The 6,000-nt window shown below is 32.9% G+C and overlaps 1 pseudogene; it reads left to right on the forward strand.

Moving 5' to 3' along the window:
* The first annotated feature begins 3,906 nt into the window (after positions 1-3,906).
* Positions 3,907-4,012, forward strand: LOC137811603 (small nucleolar RNA R71; annotated as a pseudogene).
* Positions 4,013-6,000: the final 1,988 nt, after the last annotated feature.

Consider the following 6,000-nt stretch of genomic DNA (forward strand, 5'->3'; position numbering starts at 1 on the left):
TACAAAAAATTTGTTCTAAAAATAAAGACTTCAGAAAAATTCTCAAAAAGGGATTCTGGAATGTATTTTATATGAACCCCATTTTATTTAAGGATATTTTTACCATTTTATACTGAAATTGGGGAAATTGGGTGCAGTGCAGGAAGTAATTGCTCTAGTTCGTTCGATAAATTTCTATCTCTCTCTATTTTTGAGATGTGTGGATTTTTCAAAACTCTATGGACATGCCGAAGAGAAATGCTATTCCCATTTCGACCAGAATATAACTTTACATGAGAAATGCTATTCCCATTTCGACCAGATATAACTTTACATGTTCAAAATGTTCAAAGGTGAAACAGAGTTAGGAACAACGAATCCTTTTATGATAAATAAATTTATTTTGCAAGTTCATTATTACCGGTAGTTCCTACCAGATCAGGACTAATGTTATTACCGATAGTTCCTTTTCCTACAAGATCAGGACTAATGTTATTACCGATAGTTTACAAAGGATCAGACTAATGACATATACGATACTTGTTCTAACTTTTAGTCTAAAGTAGCTTTTTTTATTTTATTTTATTTTCTTGTATTATTTTTTATATTTTAATAGTTTTTTATTATCTTTAACTTCTTCTATTTATTATTACATATTTTTTATTTTATAAAAGTTTTTATTTTCTATACTAGTTTTTTTCTTTTTAAACAATGCTCTCATATTTCATAAGGAGTTTTTTTTGTTCTCAGTCAAGAATTTGGCAAAGATTGAAATAGTTTATATTTTTGTAAAATGTCAAATTATGAGAATTTATAACTGCTCCAGGTTAAAATTAAATCAAGCAACACAGTTTGCTATGGCCCTTATTCAATAACTACGGAAACACGTGTAATTGCTAACGTGTGCAAAGTCATACTTCCAAAAACTGATTGGGAGTTATGTAGGGAGTAAGTTGTCTTTTAGGATTTTTGTTTTCAATTTTTTTTTTAAATTTTGCCTATGCGAGCGAGATTCCTTATAAGAAAATTCAAGTTTACGTCATCAAACTTGTTCACGACAAATTTATCTCACTTAGACGAGATTTCCTATATGAAAACTCAATTTTACGTCGGCAAACTTGCCTGGATGAGATATACTGTGCCTGGATGAGACCTATGAAGCCTGAGCGAGTTTCTCTGCATAAAAACATGGTTTAGAAGTAAAAGTCAACAAAAATAACAAATTATAAAACTAAAATGTGTAATGGGTTGCTTTTCAGTAAGCGTTCGTTTAACGTCATCTAGCTTGACGCCTATTTATCTCAAGGTGGACAACTGTTTTTGGACTATGATGATGTATAACTTTCTCAATTAAATTCGAGAGGTCCAATTGCTCCTTAGTAGGAAATGCTCCCTTTGTTGCATTTCTTTGCAAGCATTCCTTCCCTGCATTACAATTTTTTAGACCATTAAAAAGATTAAAAGTTACCTCATCATCTTGAGCTCTAACTTTAAGTTCTCCTTTATCAACATCAATTATGAGTCTAGCAGTCTTCATGAAAGGTCTGTCCAAAATCAAGGGTGTTGAAGAAGAGCTTTGATGATTCCAAATCTCCATGGATTGCTTGAAGGCTGATTGTAGCTTAGTTGTGTGTGTTCTGGGGTAGTTTGAATTTGTTAATTCACTCTTAGTTTGAATCCAAAGCTGATTCAATTCAAATATTTTTGAAAAGAGTGTTTTATGAAGAAGTAAAAAAATAACTAGTTATTTTATCGTTTCAATCGGTTGTTTCATGCTTAAGGTTTTTGAAATTGGTTTTAGCAAATTTGAATTTGGTTAACTTTGTTGTCAAACCAATTCAATCGGTTATTTCAACAAAACAACTGACTGTTTTTTGAATTTTCTTAACATAATTCTGTTAAGTTAGTTAAATCTGCTTTAAATGATTTGAAATTGATTTGGCTTTTATAATAAATGTTTTCAACTGCTAATTGGAGTATAAATGTTTTGTTTTACGCTTCTAGCATTAACTTTACAAGATCAATTTGTAAAATCAATTTTTCTCCAAGATTGCTTAAGGCTTTGGATATTTCTCTAAGAGTGAAGTAGGACTTCCTGTGTACTTTGATTTCATTTGTACCAGGTGTGATCAATCCTATTTATTTCTTCATTTGTAATTCTGTAAGTACTGGGTTTCACAGAGTTAGAGGGTGTTTTGATCTGTGGTGTGATTGTGGTGTGCCAAAGAAAGTGTGTGTTCTTGAGGGGATCAAGATCACTTCTTTGGTGGTTGTGTGTTTGTAATATGTGATTGATTGCATAGTAGATACCCAGTGGTTTCTGGGAACTGGATGTAGCTCTTGGGATAAGAGTGAACTAGTATAAATCTGTTTGTGTGCTTATCTCTTTCCCCTGAACTCTTTAATATCTGTTTTAAGTTGTTTTATTCATTGCTGATAAAAACAACCGGTTGAATCACAAAAACAACCGGTTGATTTTCTGGAAATCAAATTAATCAGTTTTGTTCTTAGGCTTCCTTGATTTATTTTTTCGTGATTCATCATTGGATTTCATTATACCTTCAAAAGTTTATAAACAATTCACCCCCTCTTGTTTAAGGCTATAAATCCTAACAAAGGGAACCTCCGCGTCTTCTTCAATGTCCATCACAACAAAATCCACAGGAAATATGAATTTATCCACCTTGACGAGAACATCTTCAACCACACCATATGGATACTTGGTTACTTTATCAGCTAACTGCAATGTCATCTTGGTGGGTTTGATCTCCAAATCACCTATTTTCTTTAACATTGTCAAAGAAATTAGATTTATGCTTGTCCCCAAATCTAGTAAGGCCTTGTCCACAAATAAAGCATCTATAAACACGGGAAAATTAAAACTTCCTAGGTCCTTGGATTTTTTAGGCAAGCCTTTTTGAATAATGGCATTGTATCTATCCTCCAACTCTATATTTCTCTTTTCAATATAACTCATATTCTTCAAAAATCTCTCAAATGTTGAATATTGCTTCAAATTTCCTGCAAAATAATTTTGAGGGAACAAATTATCAAAAACAATTCCTTCCTTCTCTTTCTTTGAAGGAGCATGAAGATATTATAAATCTTTTTTCAAGAACACCTCCCCCCTCAGTATGATTTTTCCTTTCTTTTTTAGGCTCTACATTATTAACATCCCATTCTCTTACTATTCTACCACTTTCAGAGGCAATTTTATTGCAATGCTACTGGCCACTTTATATCTCTGCTAATTATTTGGCAATTTGTCCCACCTGAATTTCTATATTTTTTATTGTCGGCATATTATTTTCTTAACTGGCCATAATAGCCTTCATGAATTTCTCCAAGGTATCTTCAAATTTGTCCAGTCTTTTAGGAATCGAAGGATATAAGGATTGATGTTCTTGTTGGAAAGGACCTTGCTTGTTGGATGAACCACTATCTTGATTCCACCAAATTTTTTGATTCTAATTGCTTCTCCAACCTTGAGAATTATTGTTTTTGGAGAAACCACCTTGCCTTCCCTGATTACCCATGTAATTTACTTCTGCTTCAGTTGAATTGTTTTGATAAGAACAACAATCATTGGGATGATCACCTCCACACAAATCACACCTGATTGGTTCACTCTGGTTTTAAAATAATTGCACGACTTGTAATTGTTGAGGCAATTTAGCCTTTTGTGTAGTTAATTGCTCAATCTGTTGTGTCATGTTGGGCTTGATATTCAACTCTAACAACCCTTTCTTTTGAATACCTTATCTATCATGTTGGGCTTCATAATCAATTGAAGTTAATGCATCAATAATCCTTGTTGCTTGTTCTACATCATCAACCATCGTTGTGCTGCCAGCTGCAACATTTAGGAGCATCTTAGTGTCAGATCTGAGATCATTAAGAAATATGCTCAGTTGAGCAATATCTTCAAATCCATGATTTGGGCATTTTCTCAACATCATTTTGAATCTCTCCCATGACTCACAAAATGCTTCATTTGCTCCTTGTCTAAACATAGAGATTTCAGACTTTGCTTTAATGTAGCGAGAGATTGAAAAAAAAAATTTGCATAAATTTTTCCTCTACATCCTTCCAGCTAGTGATACTCTGATTTGAATGTGATTTGATTCATTCTTTAGCTTTTCCTACCAATGAAAATGGAAACAAACACATAAACAATTTCAATATGAACTGGTTGAAACCAATTGTTTCCACCCATTCATAAAATGTAGCCAAATGTGTATATGGATCCTCATGATCCATTGCTGTAAATTGATGGGTACTGATGAGACTAAGGAAAGCAAGTTTCATTTCCAAGGCCCTGGTGGAAACAAGCATTGCAATACTTGAAAAATGCCTTGGCCCCTGCTGCATGTCATAATCTCCAAGTGTCTTCTTAGGAGGTGGTGCTAGCTGTTAAAAATGAAGCTTTGATGCCTCAATATCCATGAAGACAACTTGAAGACTTTGTTGCTGAGTTTAGGGTTTAGTTCTAGGTAGTTTAGAATTTGCTAGATCCACTCTTAATCAAACTCATAATTGAATCAATCTGGTTTAATAAAAAAAATTGATTTTCAAAGCTAAGTGAAAAACAACCTGTTGATTTCTCGTTTTAATAGGTTGTTTTTCCCTCAGCCTGTGTGAAGGGTTTTTTGAACTGTTTTGACTTTGGTTGACTTAACTGTCAAACCAATTCAACCGGTTAAATCAACATTTCAACGGGTTGATTTTTGAATTTCTTAACATCTTTTCATAAATCTGTTATATTTGTTTTCAGTTGTTTTCAAACTGTTTTGGCTCATGTTTAACTGCTTAAAACGGCTAGTTTGAAGAGTTATAAAGCTGGGATTACCCTTCCTAATTGAATAGAGAAAAAAGTGATCCAGAATACATTTTGTGAAAGTTTGGATTCAAGAAAGCAAGATTGCCTTGGGCTATGCTTTGGTTAGAAAGTGGATTAGGAGCAATTGTGATTTCTTATAATCAGGTGTAATTTGTTCCATATTCTCTTGTAATTGTTTTTCAGTTTGAATACTTATAATCTGTGTATCTATAAAGTCAGAGGGTTGTTCTGACTGTGTGTAAGAAGTCAAAGAGGGAGTGTGTTCTTGAGTGGTCAAGATCACCTCTTTGAGGTTGTGGTGCGTTGTAATCTGTTGTTGATTACCTAGTTGAATACCCAGTGGTTTTCTAGAGACTGAATGTAGCTCTGGTAAGGAGTGAACCAGTATAATTGTTTTTGTGATTTTATCTCTACTGTCATAAACAATGGATTAAATCGTATTTTCAACCGATTGTTTTTCTGATAATAGTTTTTAATCAATTTGTTTTTTTGGCTTATCTGATTCTTTGATTTGTAAATCATCATTAATCTTCATTTTTAGCCAGTATTTGCGAAAAAACTTTCCTTAAACAATTCATCTCCCCTCTTGTTAAGGTAATTAATTCTAACAATTGGCATCAAGAGCTAGGTTCTTGAAATTTTCTCAAGTTATGTTTTTCAAATCTGTTTTAATGGCTAACAAGTTACTTTTTGGGGAGACAACTTCTATCAATAGACCACCTTTATTCTGTGGTGTGAACTATCAACTGTGGTGTATTATAGTGAAATTTTTTGTTGATTCTATAGATAGAAAAATATGAGATGTCATCACAAACAGTTCTTTCATACCTTTGCTTGAAACTAATACAATTTTATATGAAAGTGAAAAAGATAATCTTGACTGTGTTGCTAAAAATATCATTGTATCTGCTCTTGATTGCTAAAAATTTAGAGTTTCAAAGTGTGTTTCAGCTAAAGATATGTGGGACACTCTTGAAAGAATTCATAAAGATTCAATAAATGTTTGGCTAGAGAGTGACAAGTTCTCTTCTGGATCATGCTCTGCAGCTTCCAAAATAAACACATGTCTAATGGCAAAAGAAGATTCTGCATCATCCTCGTCTACTAAATGTGATAGTTATTATCAACTTCTCGAAGCTTTTAAAGAGACTCATGAGGAAGCTCATAGATTAACCCTTTTA

Source organism: Phaseolus vulgaris, chromosome 11 (genome assembly GCF_051622355.1).
Source record: "Phaseolus vulgaris cultivar YP4 chromosome 11, ASM5162235v1, whole genome shotgun sequence".
In the NCBI taxonomy this organism is placed as follows: Eukaryota; Viridiplantae; Streptophyta; class Magnoliopsida; order Fabales; family Fabaceae; genus Phaseolus; species Phaseolus vulgaris.